A 22,830-nucleotide genomic window follows, 5' to 3' on the forward strand; every position below is an offset into this window, starting at 1 on the left:
AGACACACACACACAGCGGCTTAATTTGCACGAAGGATTACATGTTGTTAAGTTAGAAATGCAGACGTCTGCATCGCACATGAACCTATAAGCAGAATTTGACATATAAGGTTATGGATAGTTTAACACCTGGAGACTTGATTAAAGTTCATACATGCACTCATCAGTAAAAAGGAGAAGCTGAGAGGTCTGTTGTTAAAACCATATTTCACTGAGCCATATCTCAAAAACAAACATAAGGAAACACATCAAATCAGATGTTCTACATTGTTACGGCCCGCCCCCTACTCCGTGGTAGTGGCTCGTGGGGAGACCCGCAACATAAAAGAAAACACACAAAACAACCAGTACTTATTACGTTCCCTTCTGAGCTAGGGGAATCAAAGGGAAGCAACACAACCAGAATGGGATTGGTAAAAGTTATAAGTTGTTTTAATGCACAACAGGTGAACAAAATGGCAGCCAAGCAGCCTGAAACAAAAAAATTGCCACAAACACCGGTCTAAATAAACAATAGAGGCCACAAGGGGGCAAGTTTTAATGGGCAACCAAACTAAGGGAGGACTCTAAGAAGTGAGTCTAAACGCATACAGGGAAACTAAACACTCACACACTAAATAAAGAAGGACACTCTGGGTATTTGTAAATGTTGAATATGTAAATATGATATCCTCTGTTGTTTGTTTGTATGTTGTTTTTATGTTTCATGTGGAAACATGGCACACAAGCCATCCAGCAAACAAACAAGGTCTGGAGGACTGGCCAAAAGAAACAAAAAGAAGGAGGGGGCCCGAGCCAGCCACACCACGGGCCGTAGGACCCAGAGCTTCCCTCCCCTAAACAGAAATTTAACCAAAAGCCTATGGGAAACAAAATAAAGCCACGAAAACTAGACTACCAGGTCCTCCAGGCTACACATTAAAAACATCAGCAGCAAAGGGGCCTACAGCTTAAAAAACAGCAGAGAGTTCATCCACAGAACAGAGTCTTCCGCCATTAGGATAGGCGACGATCCTTCTCCTCCAGTCTCTCCTAATAAGCCGGCTGAGTGGAATTTAGGAGCACCTGGGCAGAGGCGGAGCCAGGGGCAGACCAGGTGCACCTGCGCAGCAGGGGAGACAGAAAATTCAATAAGGAGGGGAGCACGTAACATCACCACCATGAGTTAATGGTTTTTGTTTTTTTTAAACACAAAACAATCACAACAATCAAATTAGTTGACAGAGGCGCTCACGACTATGTTTGTCTTTACCGACCACTCAGACCACAAGACACTACATTATAGTTAAATGTGGGCCTATTTATTCATTCCAGTAATATCATTTTTCTAGACGCAATTTACACCAAAGTCAAGATCGTTCTAAATTAAAGATCTGCGTATATCAGCCAGGTGATGATTTGCAATTGGTCGAGTAGAGATGCGTGGAGATTCTTGAACAGAGAGTGGGACATCCTCCTCACAGTTCCTCGGTGTTGATGCAACCATGGTGGGCAAGCTGTATGTTTGTCCACACATTTCCTTCAGAGGTGACTCATTATTCCACCCTTTGCTTTCGGCAATTCTATAAACATGCTCAAAGAGATTAGGAAACATATTCAACAGATCCAATGTGTCTTCCTCCTCTGGTCTGAAAAACAGAGAAACACAACTGTATTACAAAAACCTCCCTGACATTTGTCTGCAATTTGCCAGTGGTTCCTATATTTTTGACTGTGGCCTATTGAAAAGAAAGCTGAAGTGAACTAAAAAGTTACATCGGGAAAAACATTCAGAAACCCTTATCATAAATAAATACTTCCTTTATCCTAAGAAAATATGATGAGGATAGGATTAAGGCCCTTAATGATTTATAATTCAGTTTGACTTACTGGTGCTCAAGGAGGTTTCGTATGAAGCGCAGTAATCCCAAAGTGTTTTTTGGGTAGCTATCATTTTTATCCATCTTCAGCAGCAACTCATCTGGAAACTGCAATATAAACAGATGCTAGTTACTTATAATTGTTCTTAGTAAAATTGCTTAGTAAAAAAGAGCTGAAGTTACAAAGAGATGGGTTTGAAAAAAAAAATGAAACTTCTTTTGCAGTCACCTTAGTTCTCCACTCTTTGACGGATCCATCATCAGCCCATTTGTCCAGCGAAGAAATTAATCCCAGGCCAGCTTTTTTCCATTTTCTGTTTCCGACCCTTCTCAAGTATTCTACTATCCTGAAGAAATAAAATGATACAAAGGTTTTTAGACCATTCAGAAAAGTTAAATGATAGCCTAAATTAGCTCAATCGAATCAATTTGCCGTAAGTGATTAAAGTGTTGTTACCACCAGTCAGAGGTCCAGAAGAAGTTATTTGGTTCTGCATCCATCAACCACTCAATGAGGTATTTTGCCAGATCATTTTTGATCCACTTAATGCTGATTGGCAACCATTTGGGTTTGATATATGATTCTTTCAGATATTTAAGAATTCTCATTACCAAGATAATAACAGCATGTGCAACTGAGTAGTCCCAATGCACAAAAGGAGCAATTATCTTGTGAACCTCCTCATTATATTTGGGATCCCTGTCTGTGGTGCCCTTTTTTGTCTCTATTTTCATTAATAATAATTTAAATTTTTCCAGGAAGCCAATACAGTCAGGTTGCTCTTGTGGATAAAGCTTTCCCAGTAGCAGCTTGATGTCATCAAAAGTTTGCTCCATTTTTAACTGTGGGAAGACAAAAACATGATGTTACCATTAAACATATGTTGCCATAACAAAATTCAGTTATAGAGCACTTACAAAAACTGTTCTGTCACTATGGCCACTGTTGATGAGTTTGAAGCATTTCTTGGTATCAAATTGTGAAACATGGAATCCCATCCAATGTAATGTTACACTTAATCATATTTTATGTTCTTTAAATATATTAAACATTAACTATGCATGTTTTAAATGAGTAAATAAGATGAACTCAGTTGGTGGCTAGATATAGTCCACGTTTTAGCTCATGACATATTTTTCAATATTGGTGTATAATCAACAGGAATACAAAAAAAAGTCTAAAGAATTTAAAACTCAGGCAACTCTTGTAATAAAGACCAACTTAATGTTATCTACCAGCGTGCCTGCTTGTGGTCTTCACTAGGGTTATTAAGAAACACATACAATGAACATTTCAAGAAGATATAAAGCAAACAATTACAAGGTTTAAAGACATCCAGTAAAAATCATACACATACAGTATCAGCCAATGGGGCAGCCACACGTAGATGTGGTTGGTATGTGATCATGTGACTTCGGGGAAGTTACATTTCAAAACAGGCAGAAGAAATGGGTGCGCCTAATAAAACACCTGATGTAACAATACCTGTTTTATGACACATCTCATCTTTACTTCTATACCTATTAAAGTGAAGCCAAAGAGACTTTCAAGTACATTTTGTCAGGTAAAAGAGAATTTCTTTTATTTCTAATACAAAAAGTTAATAACTGATTTAGGAATATACGATTAGGAATATAAAAAATGCTGAAAACACTATAGTCCTTGTCCAAAGACTCTTGGCTGATGCAATCTCATCTTAAACCGATAAATCGGCTGACATGAACGTGTCTTCAGGTTATAACCATGTGAACACACATTTTATATTTCCTGTAATACAATGCAAACTAAAAGATTAAGTCCAAAAAGCATTACATATGGACTTATTTGAACAAAAATTTAGATCATAGCCATTGTTTCTAGTCCCTCATTCTGGTTTGCAACTATTGCTTAACTTTCTTTAGTTCAGAGCTCTACTCAGACTTAAGGGAGAGTACAAAGAAGAGTAGAAAAAACTACTTACAAAGTTGAAGTATGATGTGTTCTTTGAGTCTCAACCGATCTCAACCGATCTCTTTTCTGCAATGAGGAAGTTCTGAGCACAACAGTCACTCCTCGATTGTATTTGTTGTCCTTCCTGGTACTCCAGTCACCTGCACCAAAATGTAACCGTGACACAGGCACGTGACATTTAAATGTTCTGGAAAGTTCCTTATACAGCTTTAGCCTTGTTTTTGTCTCATGAAGTCCTATCGATTAGATTTATTATTCGAAAATTATAAAAGTAGGGTAGACATGTGGTTATCAGCCGGCTGAACAAAACGTGCATTTATCTAACAGGTTCGTTTGTATTGATTTTAAGATCTTTTCATACAATAATAGGTATTGGGATCAATTGTATTAATGTGGACCGGAGGGAGAGGGTGACAAGCATAAGTTTCACTTTCGTTATTTATTTAAATTCCAACTTTGGTCATGAACAATATGTTTATCCATAGTTTCCCCACAGCAGCAGACGCACATTTATGAGGTCCGCTGCTGCATCATAAATACGTCGGATAGTGAAAGTGCATTCGGATTCTCTAAAGCACCGCAGTCTCTTCTCCTAAATCCTTTTGAATTCTCCTATCCACTATCCCTTAACCCTGTGACGTTTCACACAAAAGTCAAGGGATAGAAAAAAAGGGATAGACGTTAGCTGATTGTTGGACTATTCAACTGCAACCCATAGCTGAGGATCTTGGGTAATCAGTTCAGTGTGTGTGTATCGCAATGATGCTCGAAATGTCCCATATAGGCCTACGTCTGTTTCCGGTTATTTTATTTTGAAATTCAGTTCCTGATGGACGCCAAAAAAGCCAGAGATTATAGAATTAAACTAGGATAATTGTGTGTTATTGTTGAGTAAATAACAGTGGGTTATTTAGAAAAGAATTACAAATTAGAAGGAAAATAAGATTTAAAAAATACAGATTTCAGTATTCTGAGGCTCTGAGCCCCATTTATTTGTCTTGCGGACGGCAAAAAAAGTCAGACATTATACGATTTAAAATAAAAAGAATAATCGTGGCTTGATATTGAGTAAGAACATGTTTTTATTAACCACACAGTTTCCGGTCTTCCAAGACCCGACAAAAAGACGTGGTGCAGGCACGAAACACACTACCAATAAAAATAAATTGCTTTTAAAATCGTTGTGTGACACGAAAAAAAGGGGAAAATCGTGTTGGTGAACACGAATCAAAAGATTAAATGTCGTGACTATAACACGAAATGCCGTGAGACTGGGTTGACTGATAACACACCTTCCAATCTTATTTTTACACTTTTAGTTTGTGGCCCAAATGATTATATTTACAGTATATTTTGAGTTGAGCTAAAAACACTTAGCTAGCTACAGATGTAGCACCTCATTTCGGACGCCCCCACCAATGTGGGCCCGTGATAGGCACGGGGTGGGCCCCTGCTGAAAGGAACCCCCCCCCCCCGCAGGACTAGATACGCCCCCTTGATAAATAAATTAAATTATAATGAAACCAGCTGCAACGGATCATGGATCCACCAGGGGGAGCAGTGATTAAAAAGCTGCCACACTGGAACTCATGTGAAATAAACAGCTGATAGATCTCTACAAGTATATGATATAGCGCATCTTTGTTAAGATCCATATGTCACGGATAGGATCATATTCTGTGCTAAATAAGAGACATGTAATAATTCACAAAACATCACCATGTTTTTATTTAACAAAATAACGTTGTTTAATCCACGTTGGCGTAAGTACAAAACCATCGGTTTGTTTTTTCATCAGGAAATGCAGACCGGCAAAAACAAACTATTTTTAATCATCATCCTCACGATCATTTAATGTATTATATGTTCGCCGAATTGACATGAAAGCACTAATAAATGTGGTTTAATCCACGTGAGTTTACACCTACAAAAAGAATCGGTTTGTTTTGGTATCACATCCGACGGGAGGAAATGCAGCACGACTCTCACTATCGATTTTTAAGCCTAATTTAATCATCATCTTCACGATCATTTATGTTTGCCGAATTGACATGAAAGCACTGACAAATATTAATTTGCTGTAGTCAACTTGCCCAAACTCAGTAATTCACTAAAAAGAGGTTTATTTTTAATGAAGCCTCGTCATCTCACCATGGGCAAACGGGCTATAATATTATACTATTGTTAATAGTTTACTGTATAATTAGTGTTTAATATTACTGCTATAACAATTACACATTGAGTTCATTGTTGTGCAATGTTAAAATCAGACCGTTGTTTTTTTTTAAATAGTCTGAATGAAACGGCAGCTCTCAGGAGATCAGCTCTGGAGACTGGATCTCTTTTCTCCAGCAGTAAAGTTAACTGTAGGTTTGCATATTTCAAGTCCTGCCATTGATTGTGCAAAATAAAGGTGGACAGAGTGGAAAGTAAAATTGACCTGGTCATCAGGTTCTATAAAGTACTTCAATAAAAATACAAAATAATGTATCTGTGTACTAGGGCTGTCCCGAATACAATTTTTCGGGCTCCGGATATTCGGTAGTAATCAGCAGCGAATATTCGAATATTCGGTGCGGAGAGATTTGTATTTTTTTTTTATAAAATGTTTTTTCCAAAAAAGATTTATTTTCAAAAAGATTTATTTTTTCAAAAAGGTTTCATAACACGCTCCGAATCCGAGACACCTGACAACACGCTGTTAAGCAGAAGCGCAAAAAGAGCATACTATTACGATTTATATTTATTTATTGTCTCAGTTCTCGCAAACATTAAAACTAAATGTGTCCTCTGTAGGGTAACTGTAGGGTCTGCTGTATTGTTGAGGATGTTGATGGCTGGGATGCGTGGGGATGCACCTATGGACACAAGTTATGATTAGGCTTAGCTACTCAACTTTATGCCAATAATTGCCTTAGCCCCAGATGTTCCCACATTACTCCTATCATTTTCACTATTCGGATAAAATTAAAAAACTAATATAAAAAAACAATTTGGTTGCTTGCTTGCAACAATTTTCCGAGCAAAGTAAGTGCACGTTTTTATCATGTGTAACGTTACTGTTTAAACGGCGGATAAAGCAGCTTCTTCATGGCAACTTGACAACAGCTAAGCTAAGCTAGGCTACTACTTACAGCATCCAGGTGACTTTTCAGAGTTGTTGTGCCACTGTGGTAGGCCAGTTTCTTATCACATATTTGGCACATATTCTTCTTACCGTCGTCCAATTTAAAATGGTCCCACACAGCTGAAGTCTTCGGCATTTTGTGGGTGAAACGAGGTGAAGCGAGGTGAAGCGTGCCGTTTGCGTTCGTGACTGAGTGAACGCGATGTCAGGAGCACAGGCTGAGATTGTATATATTTCCGCATTTTAACAGTGCAATTCAAAAGTATAAATATAGTATAAGAATATGGCAATTCGCCTTTATTAATAGCATACATTTAGGAAAAAAATATATATATATTTGAAAAAAATAATATTTGAAAAAGAAAAAAAAAAACGAATATCCGAATAATGAAATTGAAACCCGAATAGTTGGCCAACGAACGAATTTTCGACTATTCAAGTATTCGTTCGTACAGCCCTACTGTGTACGTATTTTACTGAACGAGCATACTCTACTGTCACCCTTTTATTTATTTATTTTTATTGCTTTTTATTAATTCTACCGTGTTGTTTAATATTTATGTATACTGTTCATGGTCACTGCTTGTAGCACTTCGGGATTTGAAATCAAATATGAAGTGCTTTATAAATGGAACCCATTATTATTATTATTATTATGATCTGCATGCACTTATCAAACATTTAATTAAAGTAGTGAAAAGAAAATAGTGAGGGGGTCCAAAATCAGCCAACGTGCTTTAATTTTAATGTTCATCACTATAATAATCAAAAAGAGAAATATGAACGTTAGTTTTTACTGAAATGATCAAATAAAGTAAACATTTCACAGTGTTTACAAACATTGACCATACAGTTCACCAGCCCCCACCCCCCTCTGAGTGACAAGCTGAGAAGTCAACTACTGTCAGGGAACATACTGTTACCCAGTTAGCTGTCTTTGTGTATTGCAACCAGCTGCAATGGATCGTGGATCCACCAGGGAGAGCCGTGATGGACGCTGCCACACTGAAACTCATATGAAATAAACAGCTGATTCCTCACACACACAGTAGCCTGTTGTTTCTATGCATAAAATAGTGAGAAACATGCTTCTGGTTAATTATTATATAACTTGTTTTATCCATAAAAGCTGGTGTGGTGGGTTGAAAGCAATACGGGAGGGAGGTGAAAATAACTATATTGTAGAATAGAGAAGAATTGTGATGCCGTGGCTTTATCTGAAAACGGACAGCACGATTGCATTTATGGCCCGGGACACACATTTATTTAGATATGTTTTAAACAAGTTTAAATAAAAGGCTGGAGTGTTTCTTGCTCTGCCAGGTACATCAAGTGGGAGCACGGTGCAAAGTATTTAGATAGAATACCGGGCTGGGTTGTTGTTACATTACATTACATTACATGTCACTTGTTGGTCGCTTTTATCCAAAGCGACTTACTCAATACTGTGGGCAATCGCCACAGGAGCAATTTGGGATGAAGTGTCTCAGGGACACAACGACATGCTGACTGCAGTGGGGTTTGAACCCTGATCCGAACACCAACGGACAACCCACTGCACCACACGCCTACCTGTGTGTTGTTCTTATTATACATCAATGTAGTCCGCTGTATAGAAAACTGTCGTTTCCCCACAGCAGCAGACGCACATTCATGACGTCCGCTGGCGCATCATAAATACGTCGATAGTGTAAGTGCAGTCGGATTCTCAAAGCACTGTCTCTTCTCCTAAATCCTTTTGAATTCTCCTATCCACTATTCACTAACCCTGAAAGGGTCTGTCGGCCATCATCGGTGTGACAAAGCTCTACCATCCCCCCTCTGTTAACAAGAGATAGTAGCCAATGTTGCGGACTCTCTTTGTTTCAAATAATTGCCCATCGGAATGTGTGGAGAAAGTCTCCCAAGGGGGATGGGAGACTTTTGTCACATTGCCGGTCTGAAAGGGTCTCTGGAAAAATCAAACGTTTAATTAAAGTTTTAAAAACAGTGACAGGTTAAAATCAGAGGTGGAAGAAGTATTTCGATTATTTACCTAGGTAAAAAGACGTGTTAGAAGCAAATGTCCTGCATTCAAAATTGTCAATAGCCCAAGTGAAAAGTATTATCTGAAAGTAAAATTAATCATTATGTTATTAGTATTAAATACATATAATTTTTACAACTTATATTTAGAAATACTCTTTTATTGATGCATAATGTGTTCATCCGTTCAATGTGGCATCTGCTATAATGGGGTTAATGTATGATATTACTTAATAATACAACACATTACTGTATAATACGTGATAATGTATGAGTTGATTTACTTCCATCTACTGTACTGTGTAAAAACACCACAACAATATTAGAAAAAATATACTGCATATTAAAGCAAACTATTGTAAAGGTAAAAGTATGGGCATAAAAAATAAAGAAGTGTAAACATTTACATTATTATTATGATTATTTAATATATAAAGACTATATATTATTGAATTACAATTAAGATAATAAGATTACATATACTTTATTTGATCTAAAATATTGATGTCTTTTCGTTATAGTAGCCTGTGAAAACCAAAACACCCAGTTGTCTTTGCGTATTTGTGAATGAAGCACCATCTCATGGTTAAATCCTGAAATTGAACAAATGGGGAAATTTGCCAACACCCTCTTAGGAAATAGTGGGAGGGCTTTAATCTCCCAGCCACTTGGATCCGCTGGGTTTTCGGTTGGAATCCGCTGGGTGAAGTCCTATCTGGAGTGCTACATCTGTAACTAGCTTAGATTTTCTTGAAATCCTAACGTTAGCTTTAGCCTAATTTTTCTAATTATCTTCACAGGCATATTTCTACAGTCTACAGGCTTTCATGTGTCATCATAATAGAAAGAGCAACCGTCGGAGGATGCCTGCAGACAGCTGCTCATATACAACAGGTATTACATTCTGTAACTCACACACATACACTTGGGATTGGCTACAAGACCATCAGAAAGCAGCTTGGTGAGAAGGAGACAACTGTTGGTGCGATTATTCAGAAGAATAATGTGTGTGTTTCTAAATGGAAGTAACACAAAATGAGTATCAATCGCCCTCTGTCTGGGGCTCCACACAAGATCTCGCCAAAAAAAGAAATTTGCCAATGAACATCTTAATGATTCAGAGAAGGCTTGGGAGAAGATGATGTGGTCAGATGAGACCAAAATGTTGATCTTTGGCATCAACTTGACACCCCGTGTTTGGAGGAAGAGAGATGCTGACTGTAACCCCAGAACACCATCCCCCCCGTCAGCATGTTCATTATGCTTTGGGGGTGTTTCTCTGCTAAGGGGACGGGACGACTTCACTGCATCGAGGAGAGGATGTACGGCGGGGACATGTACCGTCAAACCTTGGCCGATAGCCTCCTTTCCTCAGCCAGGACACTGAAAATGGGTCATGGAGGGGTCTTCCAGCAGGACAATGAACCTGAACATATGGTCAAGGCAACACAGGAGTGGTTAAAGAAGAAAAACATTTAGGTGATGGAGAGGCCTAGCCAGTCTCCGGAGCTTAATCCCATAGAAAATCTGTGGAGGGAGCTGAAGCTTTGAGATGCCAAGAATCAGCCTCAAAACCTTCAGGATTTGGAGAGGATATTCAGAGAGGAGTGGACCAAAATCCTTCCTGAGATGTTCACAAACCTGGTGACCAACTACAAGAAGTGTCTGATCTCTGTGCTGTCCAACAAGGGTTTCTCCAAGTACTGCAAGCACTGCAAGGGGATACAAGACTTATTTCCCACAGTTAAATCCAAGTCAACATTTTTTTTTTATAATATCAATTTCTGGATTTTCTTTTTGATATTCTTACTCTCACTGTTTATATAAATTTACCATTAAAATTACAGACTGTTAATTTCTTTGTAAATGGGTAAACTTACAAAATCTGATGTATGTCCTCTCCACTTTCAGAGGACGGGTCAGAGGAACTAAAAGAAATGCTGGACTCCAGAGGTCATTCCGTGTCCGTGTTAAGGAAATTGTGCCCGTCTTCTAAATAAATAAAAATTGATTCTGCACTGAAATGACTTTCGGTCAAACTGCAAGTCTATCTTTGGCAGCCAGGTGCATAAACACACTAACAGTTGTTTTTGAGTAATCAAGCACCTCTTCAAAGACAAATTTGATTTGATTTATTTCGAACGTGTAATACAATTTAAAAAAATTATAATAATAATGAAATGAAACAAGATAATTATGATACCGTAAGCAGTATCACACTGATAAACTAAATATTATTAACTTACAAATTATATATAAACAAATGATCTACCTAATTACACATCTGTAAAGATGTGGGAAGGAGTTTACACATATTTAATCCCACCCCTTCTCCAAAAAACTAAATAAAAATAATGTGTTTTCTTTTAACAAAATATACATCTAAATGTATGTCTACATACAATATACATTTACAATTATAAATAGATTATATAATTATTACTACAATATATATATATATATATATATATATATATATATATTTTAATGCTGTCCAAATTATCGCGTTAACGACGGTAATTAATTTTTTCAATTAATTGCGTTAAAATATTTAACGCATTTAACCTCTTAAGCCCCACGGACCCGGTTCCGGGGCCGAAATCGCGTCATTTGCAGGAAACAATGTCTAAGGAACCATAATATTTCATAAACTATGAATATTTCATATCCATATAACGGGAAAAAAACTAATTTAACTGATCTTTTTCATTTTTTTTTTCAAAAAAAACACACAATGCTAACAGTGAGCCTCTGAATTAGCCCCGAGCGAAAAATGCTAACCTATCACTGCACCGAAAATCATTCCTAGCTCCCATATTACTTATCCTAGCTGCACATCCAAAACATCGTTTATGATCGTAAAGACACAGAATCTAACGGTGCCCACCTCAGCACTGAAAGATACAAACTCACGACGTTATCAACAAAAACGTACATCAAAACAAGTGGCGCTAGGTAGTGTTAGAAATTAAAATCAATGTTTTGATGGTATAATGTAGCTTAAACATACCGTCAGTTTAAACGCTCTTTTATACTGAAAAACCAGAAATTCTTGTGCACAAGCAGTTAAGCTTTTATTCTGAAAATCCTTCATCTACGGTTAGCATTTAGCATGTGGCTAATATACGATTTCCTAAAGAGGTGAATTGAGTGGCGAAATGATATGGAGTGGTGCAAACCGAAGCCTACTGATTTAACACTACAACTATAGATGTCGAGATATTACCGTGCTGAATATTAAATGAAGGTACAGTTTATTTGAATACATTATTGTTTACAGACGAGAGTAGCATGTGACAACATCCGGAATGACCGGAAACCAAACGAGCCGAGAAGTATTGTTTAGAGTATTGATTACAGCGTTTAGAATGTGTTAAATGAAAAGTGATGAAAGAGAATATGAGGAGAAACGGCGTGTTAAGCATATATTGAATGTGAAAAGAACCTATCCTCTGTTTAAATGCAACAACGGACATTGGAGACGAGGTGAGCCGGCTGGCGGGGAGGAGCCAGCAGAGGATATATAACAGCGCCGGAGGAGAGATCCGGTCTCTTCTCTTCTTGCTCAGGAGAGCCAGATCACAGCTGTTTTCTGCCGGAACAATATTCTGTCTGTAACACTACCGCGCCTTTTTTAATTAAAGTATCCCATTTGAATCTTTTCAGAGACTCCATTTAGTCTCATTTTAAAGCTTCTCTCCTGGACGCGAGAATAAAGAACATATTTAACAGTAGCCCACAACGCTAACATGGCTTACCTTCGTCTTTGTCTGGTCTGAACTGATCTTCAATGGCATTAAAACGATAACAACGATGATGTAGTTAATCCATAGGTTAATATCCAATGTGGCTGTGTCCCCTTTGAAATGTTTTGATAATCTATAAGCAATAAAACTGCAATTCCGTTTTAAAATAGTAGAGCAGGCCATTCCTACGCTCTGTAGCTTCATTGAATGAAGGGGGTGCATGAGGGGTGCACATAACTGGTAGGCCTACGCAGGTTATGTGCGTAATCTGAAATGCGTACCGTCACTTGTGTGTCACAAAGCGCATTTGCGTACCGACGTACTTGTGAAGCTTTTCCAGAAGGCGGTTAAGGCAAGGCAAGGCAAGTTTATTTATATAGCACCTTTCAACACAAGGCAATTGAAAGTGCTTTACAAAAAATGAAAGACATTAGATCACCGGACGACAGAGTTGGTCTCCGTGTACACAGAGAAGGCTGTTGTTAACGTCGGTCTGTACAACGGAATTGTGCGAAAACTACGCCAACCGGCTTACCGGAGAACTGCGCTAAAACAGCTGATCACAACGTTCACACATACTGTGGTCACAAAGTACTTCACTAGCCCCCCCGTCGAATTTCCTGAAGTACTCCCCTGTTGATAGAAATCAACACAATTAAGACCCCACGGTTTGATGATTTGATAGGTGTGTGGGCTGTCATTAATTTTGACACACAGAAATGTTTTATAATAAACATACTTACTGTATGTTAAATGGATATATCCGCCTTCTTTCATTTATCTTTCCATTCCCACAACAATATACATAAAGAAATTGCATATTTTGGACATAGTTCGAATGGTGATTAATCATGATTAATACATTTTTAAGCTGTGATTAATCTGATTAAAAATTTAAATTTTTTGACAGCCCTAATATATTTACGTTGTATGTCAAATTTGGTAAGACAAATATAAAAGACTATCTTTTTACATCTGAACAACATTAAAAAAAAAGACATTTTTGTTAATAATAATAATTTCTTTAAGAAAAACATATTTTCATGCATTTTTAGATCGTTAATAACAAGCATTACAATTTCTAAAGAGACTCACTGTGTATGAGACTCAATACTCACTGGCTGTACTCACTGGCTGTACTCTGGCAATGTTGCATAACAACTAGGGTCCCGGAGTGCGGTCCCAGGAGTGCAGTCCTGAAACTGCGGTCTCTGGGGCTGCAGCTACTATTGGTCCATCTAGGCCAGGGGTGCCCAACCAGATCGCGGGGAGATTCCCAGTCGATCGCGAGATGTGTCTAAAAATAGAACAACAATATTCAGTTTTATCGTTAATGTCCTATAACATAATCTTCCTGTGCCAGAATAATGCACTTGCAAAAAAGCCCAAAATATATGATTTTCACTCAGAGTGGGAGGATGATTATTTTTGTATCTATTCCAATTCAAAGTCCATCTGTCTCATCTGCAATGCGAGCGTGGCTTTATTGAAGAAGGGTAATTTAGGAGCGACATTTCAAAACAGTGCACAAACGCTGCGAGACGGAATTCCCTCCTAATTCTGCCCTACGCTCCCAAAAGGGGAGGGGCCTGAAAGGACAGCTAAATGCAGCCCATTTTCACCAGGCCCAACAACAAGAGCAAGGCTGCTACCATAGCATCTTATCGTGTCAGTCACGTTCTTGCGAAACACATGAAGTCTTTCAAAGACGGCGAAGTTGTGAAAGAAGCATTCCTGGAGGCTGCCGACGCGCTTTTTGGGGGACAGTAAAAACAACAGTAGCATTTCAACAGGTTTTTTGATATAATAAAAACTCAAGTTAGATGACGTTATTAATCAGCTCTATGTTTTAGTTTGTTTGAACTTATATACTTTTAATTATTGTACAAAATGGTATAAGAATGCAAACATTAAGATCTGTTCTGTTTAAATTGATTATAGTCTATTATCAATTCAGGTTAAGAAACTAGTGTTGCTTGCATCCTATTTTAAAAAGGAATTTCTTTTTATACTCTACTAAAATGCAAAAACAAAATGGGTTTGATTCTATTCATTTTGTCTTTTTTATTGCAGCAGATTCCTGTGTAGCTGCAGATCTGAGTTGTCTTATTAGTAAGCCTAATTTATACTTTTGTAGCAACACTATTTTTATATAATGGCAAAGAAAGGGTTCAGAGTCTTTTCTTTTGTCCCTGTGTCATATGTGGCAGCACTCTTCAATGTTTCTTGAAAACATTACCAACTGTAGTATGTGACGTGTGAATAAACTCCAACTCTGTATCAACAACACTGTTGTGTAACTTCAGTTAAATACTTGTATGTGTGTAGATTAGAAAGGGGTAAGATAAAGGATCTGCAGTATTTTATGAAGTATTAATCGTACAAAGGTCAGTTTTATACAAGTAGAAGTGTGTATTTACCTGGTAGTAGGCTGTCAGTAATGGCTACGCCTCTCTAATTGGACTGGTAGATCTCGGCAGACTGGCAAATTTAAAAGTAGCTCTCATTCAAAAAAGGTTGGGCATCCCTGCTCGAGGCATTTGTATGCGAAAATGTGTGCACGCTTGAATCTGGATGCATCAATGGGAGTGTGCCTCTGTGTTAGAATGCAGCGCCATTTCCTGGTGCCTGGTTCAGAGCTGATAAGGACCCGACCCTCTCAAGACTTAAATGCATTGCAAATTGAAGAGACAATTAGTGCTCCGTTGTTTTACAATCAATACACTTGCTGCAGCACAGTTAAAACAAAGAACACTATTGAATTAGTATGATGATGGGTCGCTCTGGCCATTTAAACAAGTGCTTTTATTACAGGTTTGCCAAGTAAAACAATTGAGGTGTTTCAACTCAATCGTGTATTGCCATGAAATGCTGTAATTTATGAGCTTCACCACTGACAGCGTGAGGCTTGATTTATCCACAGCTTGCTTGAATATCCAACATTAATCTCCTGTGTTGGACATCGCCCCCAGTCTCATTAATTGTCAGTAAAGGCCACCTATCCACACACTTTTATAACGGAGGAGCAGTGAGCGTCACCCGGGCTGCTTTCTGTGCTTCTGAAAAACAACAGAGGCCATTTGTCATTGGAGTTGCACTGTATCAGATACCAATCCATCTCCCCTTCCTAAAATACCAACTTGTTCTCTCAATTTCTTCCGCTCCCCGAGACAAAGCCTCTTCCTTCTCTTCCTCCACCTTTCCTCCATCAGTCTCCTCACGATCCCCCAGGCAGAGATAAAACTGTGAATTACAGAAGTCCTTGAGAAACCCCGATTCAGACGATTCGGTGTCAGCTCCGCGGCCCACCCGTACCCCTGGTGATCTCTGCCTGTCCATCTATTACTCCCCCTTCAGACATCTCCCCCTCAGTCTCCTTTTCCTCCTCATCACCAGCTCTTGTGATACTAAATCACCTCCAACAGTTATCTGGGCTTGCATAGGGCAGGGAGGTGATAAAAGAAGGGAAAGGAATTTCAACAAAACCTACAAAACTATGCCAGCTGCACACCAGGGACAGAAAAGCCTATATTAAATTCTTCAGGTCTGCACATTTGTTGCTTTTGGTCCTCCACCATATATAGAAATAAAAAGTTTTTTGCAAGACAATGAAACTAACTTTTAGCTCTACCAAATGAGCAGCAATTAAAGGGTCCGTCTTATTTCTTTTTGGGTCTTCCCTTTTCCTGTAGTGTGTTTCATAGGTTTTTTGTGCATGTAAATGGTCTGCAAAGGCAAACAATCCCAAAGATCTCTCCCACTCCCCCCCTCCCCCCCCTGCCTAAAATGCCTTGATTGGACTCCTTTGTTTAATTCCGCGACATAGTAACATCACTACCTTACACTCACGCTTCTATCGGCTAGCGCTCCAACACATCGTGCGTTATATGGAGGTGTGTGGTGCAGTGGGTTGTGCGTTGGGGTTCGGATCAGGGGGTCACAGGTTCAAACCCCACTGCAGTCAGCGGCCGTTTCTCAATCTCGAGGTTACTGGCTTCCAAGCCAATATTTCAAGGATGCTACGTCATCGAGTGCCGCCGAAGTACTGTTCCAATCTCCAGCATACTTGGAATTCCACAGAGGCCGCGTCCTTGGTTTGGGGGTAATTTCATGGGTGGACTTCGCGTCCTTAAAATCCCCACAATGCTTTGCGCACAGACCAATTTCAAAAACCCTTGCGGAGAATGGCTGAACCGACGCAGCAGCACACCTTTAAATGTAAGTATGTAGTGGCGTAGAACATGTGTTGGTAAATATGTTACTTTGTTAGATTTGTTGTCACCAAAAATGTGTTCCGTGAAAATAAAGGAAGTTCATAATTAGATAGACATCGTGAGGTATTTATTTTCGGTACAGTTTATGTTGAAACCGTTAGAGAGAGTGGCACACTTGTTAGCCTGTTCCATTCTTCTTCGTTTTCCGAAGCCGTGGCTTGGAAGCATACAGTACTTGCTTCGTTTCTGAAGGAAGTGACTTGGAAGTACACGACTACCAAGCCAGCATCATCGAGATTGAGAAACGGCCAGCATGTCGTTTTGTCCCTGGGCAAGACACTTCAGCCCAAATTGCTCCTGGAGATTGCCCACAGTATTGAGTATGTAAGTTGCTTTGGATAAAAGCGTCTACTAACATGTAATGTATGTATAGGCTAAGGGGCGGGACATCTCTTTACAAATCATAACAGAGCGGGCAGGCAGTATTGGAAAAACAAAGAGCTTTTTGAACATTAGAGCATGGAGACACACAATACAAAGAGCAACCTGGACATGGGAATAGTAAGGCCCCTTTATTATCAATTTCCGGAATTCGAAGCAAAACTCTTTTGAATGTTTAAGAGAAGCTACAGTTTTTACAGAAGTGCATTGACACCTCTAAAACAAGTGGAGGCAATCAAGTTGGTGCAGGGCCTCCAAAGTATGGATCCATGTTTTTTTAGTATGTTCATTGATAAAGACATCAGTGGTGATCAGTTTACAAGTCACTGATGTTTTGCTTTAACACAATTTATTTCAGGAGTTTATTTTCCAGCACAAGAATCAATACAAACTCTGATTTCTCATCCAAGAACACATACAGCCTCTATATGTAATGGGTTTCTAGCCAAAAGTGAACTAGTGGTGCTTGGTCTAAATAATCCATTACAGAGACAAGAGTGGAAGGAAGGTGGCTGAATCAAAAACACAGAAATAAGGACAATTAAGACTCAGAACCAATACTCTCTTCCTTCCTGCTTTGACCCGCTGGGCTTACACTTGTTCTTCTTCCTCTGCTGTAGTTTGATGGACAAGCCTCAGCAATTATATAAAGGTGTAGTGATGTGTCATCTGTCTTTCCTGGGGGACTGATGTCAACCCCACTCTCATATGAGACGCTGTTTGCCTGACAAATGGCCCAGGGGTGTGCCAGCCGGAGCAGATGAGGGGCAGAGGGAGGGACTCGGGCCATTTTGATATTAAGATGATGGAGACGCGGTTTCGTCTTTCCACTGAAGTGCCCGGAGCCAGATTGCTTCTTTAGAGAAATGATTTGAGCTCAATATTCCTCTACAGGAGACAGGAAGGTAACAGAACTGAACAGAATGAGAACAAAACACACACAGGTGCTGCTGTTCGCACAGAAGTGATTGATGAGATGCTGGATCAGGATTTTCTTTGGCTGAATTACTCCTGAACTTACAGTATAGCAGCTTTTTGCAATTCTATAGGTATTTGCCTTTGAGCTCGGTCTATTTCACCGAAGGCCTAGCTGGTAACTGTGTGTGTGTGTGCGTGCGTGCGTGCGTGTGCAATCTCTATTTATCCAGGGAAGGTTTGCTCAGCACTTGCGGCTCCTCTCCTCTAAAACTTCTTCACATCTCCAAAGCCGGTTACTGAGGCGGTTTTTAGAACAATTAAAGTCATAAACTGTTTCGACTAAACTGTTAAGGGAAAACACACCCGATCAATTTTTCCAAAAATGTTGATGTTAGTTTCTATGGGGGAAAAAAAGAGCATTGTACTTTTTCATTTGTGCCACCTGGGTATCACAGTTTTTATTGCAATCTCAAGCGACAACTTTCCAAAATGCAAATGCTTTCAAAATGTGACATTACTGTCACTCTGGGGCCGGCCTGAAGCCTGTAATGTTTTATTGGCTGGAACTGGTTGACAAAGCCAGCCCGATTTTAAAGCGTGTGATGGAAAAAGTCATTAGGATTAAAAGGCCCAATCAGATGCTAATCAGCTGATCTTGTGGGACAGAATGGAGGCTTGTTTGCCTGTCACAGTTGGAGCTAAACAAATAAGACAGGAAGGACAAGGAAAATTGATCCAAAAATGCACATACTGTACACACACACACACACACACACACACAAACACAAACACACACACACACACACACACCCCCGCACTCGACACAAACAGCATAAGAGGGCAGGTGTACTAGATGCCCCGCCATGCCTGACTGACTAGCTGACTGGCAAGGTCACACAGATTTTGGATGAGTATGCTGGGCATCACTGAACCCACCACTGACAGTGGAAGGATGCACGTGCACACACACACACACAAACACACAAGGCTGTCGGGTTCTCTCCCTCTCTCTTCCCAATACACACACAGTCACTTTAGGCACAAACTAGGAAACACACACAAATGCACAAGGGCGAAGAAGCCTCCATGATTAAATTGGTTTATTTAAGAGGGGGAACGCGGGGTTGGCAGTCAGGGAGCAAAGGCAGATAGGGGGTAAATACATTTAAATGCAATTGTATGTTTAAGCTTACATAAGGAATGGGTTGGGGGGGGGGGAGCACCCACTGAACGCAAGTTTTTAAACATAGAAACAGGATAACAGAGGGAGACGAACAAATAGAAAAGCACCATGAGGAAGCAATGATAAGAAAATTGGCAATGAAATTAGTAATTTAACACAAAAGCTGCATGTATCTAAATGTATAGGATCCATGTATACATACTGTATGCTACACACTCATTATTACAGTCTCATGTAGTACACACAAGTACACAAACAAAGTAACAGTGAGAGACAAGCCTGTGGTTAAGACTAGAGCAGTTCCCAACTGCCTCTTTGACAGGAAGTTAAACCGCATTAGCAGAAACAATGGAGCACTCAATCTCCCCAGCGTTCCCTGGAGAGGTAGCGGGGTGAGAGGAAGGAGATTTAGCCTAATATACGTGGGGAGGCAGGGGGCTTTGGCATGACCCGGTTTCCAACGCGTCTCTCTGTCAGCTGGTAATTGAGGAATAGCAAGGTATAGGCCGGAGCCTGAGTCAGTGGATAAGTAATGATCTTCTTGGGTCATTGACCCCCGTCCATTATAGTTAATCTAATCTGAGAAATAAATAATGAAATTCACCTGTGAGGCGATCCCCAGAGAGGATCAGCACTCGTGCCAATGTGTCAGCACTCATTTTAAGAAGTGTCTGAAAGGCAGGAAACGGCAGATAATTTGCACGGACCGGCCACAGCTGCTGTCAGAGCCTCAATGAGCACGAATCTGTCTGTCAGCTTAAATGTCTGTCTTCAAAGTAGTATTGATTTTTTGTATTACCGCTTTGGGCCCAAAGAATAAACGAGCAAATAAACAAAGGATTATCATGAGTTGATTGGGGATCTTTTCGTCAAACATGACCTATTGACACATGTGGCAGAGACGCAGTGACGTTGGCAGATGTTTGGTTAATGATTACAGTCTGATATTCGACTACCTTAAATTTAAGCTCCGTTTTGGTCTCTTTTAAATACTGAGGGAAATAACTGGGTTCTTAGATAATAAATTGTGTTAAAGCCTCAAGTGTGCCAGTTGTTTGGTGCTGGGAGAGTAGTGTACAGAGGCTTAATCTCGCTGTGACTGAAAATAGGATTGATGAGGGCGGTGAGAGAGAACCAAACAGTAAAGTTGCGGCCCATAAAACCAAAGCAATGAGCCGAAAGACGCTGAAACACTCCGTATGGCTGATGGAAACTGCAGAGCTGAATGATTATTCTCCTCATCATCAGTTTTCACATGACATAACCACTTGACCCCGTGTAATATGAAATATTCATTAGTATGACTATTAGGAGTTCAAACATTTAAGGCGAGAGTCAAATGTTTATTTGCTTTCTGAGATGAGATGTATACATTAACTAAGGAGCTGGAGCGTGTGAAGTCTGGCTTAACGTTACAAAATGCAAAGGAAGCAGTTAGCTTAACTGCCTTTTAAAACACATGCAAGTGTTTCATGTACTTTATTTAGCATCCTTACAGACAATAGATACATACATTGAGGAACAAATTATGTTCTGGTTCGATTTCTTGGCGAATCCCAGATGTTTTCCCAACTGCACAACCTCTCAAAGTTTTTTGTCACACTCATGTTGCCAGGTTTGGTATTATCATGCTTTTACAGAGACAGAAACTTGTATTCACCAAATCTGGCAAAGAGTGCTAGAGCCAGAAATGGCACACAAAAGGACAAACGTACTAAAATCGGCCAAAAAAGGGTTGTGTTTTTAAGCTGAGACACATGTTATTACGCTGAAGGAAATACAAACTAATATAACGAATACTGACAGAAAAAGCACAGACACATAACTAACTAATTGCACACTGCTCGTTGTACGACACACTAGGGCGGCTCAATTAATCGTATTTTAATCGCAATTACGATTACGAAAACAACGTAATCGAAATAAAACGATAACTTTTTTTTTTTAAATAATTTTTTTTTTTTCTTGGTTTTTCAGTTGAAGTACAACGTTCAGGGTAATCAACTGTTAAAAACATACCGTTAAAAAAAAAAATTCTCCAATACATTTATGTAAGAATATGGATAATCGTTTTTAATAATCGTGATATCAATTATTGAATCGAGCAGCCCTACGACACACTGTGTACACTAATGATTAAATATACTATTATATAGAGTACATAACATGTGGAATAAGAGAAGAGCACCCTCATCAATATAGAATCAACATAACATGTACATTGGTAGCATTACTATTCTATTTATGTACATGTATGGCAAAGTAAAATCTGTATTTTCTGCAGCAATGCATTTGCTTTTGCTCAAGTATAGGCAATAACTCAACTCCATATTTAACAAACAGTCCGGGGTTGATATCAATCTTTTGATTTCACTCTTGGAAAGAAAGCGAACAGGGTATTTCCTGACTATCCACGCATAGTCCACCATCTTTCACACATGGCCCAACTTCAACTCAGTGCAGTGCTGCAGAGCCTCTCACCCAGATGATATACAGACCTCTGTCGTGACACATCTCCCTCTCTCTGAATCTCTCCATCTCTCTCTCTTTTCTGTCTCACTGCCCAACACATCTCCTATATTAGGTAATGCACAGCCCACCATGTAAAGAGCAATAGATTATTCTATTCCTGGTGACAACAGAGGAGAAAGGGGGAGGGAAGGAGGATTATAAAGAGCAGAATGATGAGGAGGCTAATTTAAGCAGTTTGGAAATGCTAGAGCGAGAGAGTGAAAGAGAGGGAGAGTGCAGGCTTAATGGAAATTAAGTTTATGTGGTGAGGTGCCAACTGTCAGTGCTTTAAAATATGTTTGTTGGGGAAAAACGTGTTTTAGCACATGTATTTCGGAAAACAAAATGCCTCGTTTCTAATCCACTCTCCTCACCCTTGCTACCTGCGTAAATCTCTCCCCAGCACTAATGAACCATTAAGACAAATACTGAGAGTATATTTACTGTGTTGACAGAGGAGGCTACACTGCTCAGTCCCTGGGGGCCACAGTGAGTTATGGGTCACCTTTTCCTCTCTTCTCGCCCTGCTTTGCGTCCCTGTCTCCTTTCCTGTTTCCACTTGTAACTCCCTTCCTCTCACTTAGCCATATGGGGACTGACACATGTATCTCTCATCTTCTCCCACAGAGCGGCGGGGCTGTGCGACTGTTCTGTGCAGCATATAGTTAGCAGATCCTGTGGTGATGTATTGAGGGTAATGGCCAACCGCGTTTTGTTGAGATTAATTGATACTAATGGCTAACACAGTTAGCGGTGAGTGATGGCCGCTACACTGCAGACACACTGGAGGATTAGACACAAATCAAGTTGCGACTCTGCTTCCACTGCAGCAACACGCTCCGTCTGCTCCGTCAT

At 39.5% G+C, this 22,830-nt stretch overlaps 1 long non-coding RNA gene across 2 annotated transcripts in view; it reads right to left on the bottom strand.

The window, feature by feature from the left end:
- Positions 1 to 414: 414 nt before the first annotated feature.
- The window catches only part of LOC307013265, a 30,928-nt gene continuing 8,512 nt past the window's right edge, over positions 415 to 22,830 (bottom strand). The window contains exons 2-7 of one of the 2 annotated variants that reach the window (XR_013800908.1): positions 13,827 to 14,005; positions 3,821 to 3,950; positions 2,317 to 2,702; positions 2,089 to 2,206; positions 1,870 to 1,967; positions 415 to 1,628 (exon numbers count right to left, since the gene is read on the bottom strand). This is a non-coding gene — a long non-coding RNA (uncharacterized lncRNA). The remainder of the gene's footprint in view (positions 1,629 to 1,869; positions 1,968 to 2,088; positions 2,207 to 2,316; positions 2,703 to 3,820; positions 3,951 to 13,826; positions 14,006 to 22,830) is intronic. The other variant, XR_013800909.1, reaches the window with a different exon arrangement.

This window comes from Notothenia rossii, assembly GCF_949606895.1.
Source record: "Notothenia rossii genome assembly, chromosome: 7".
Taxonomy (NCBI): Eukaryota; Metazoa; Chordata; class Actinopteri; order Perciformes; family Nototheniidae; genus Notothenia; species Notothenia rossii.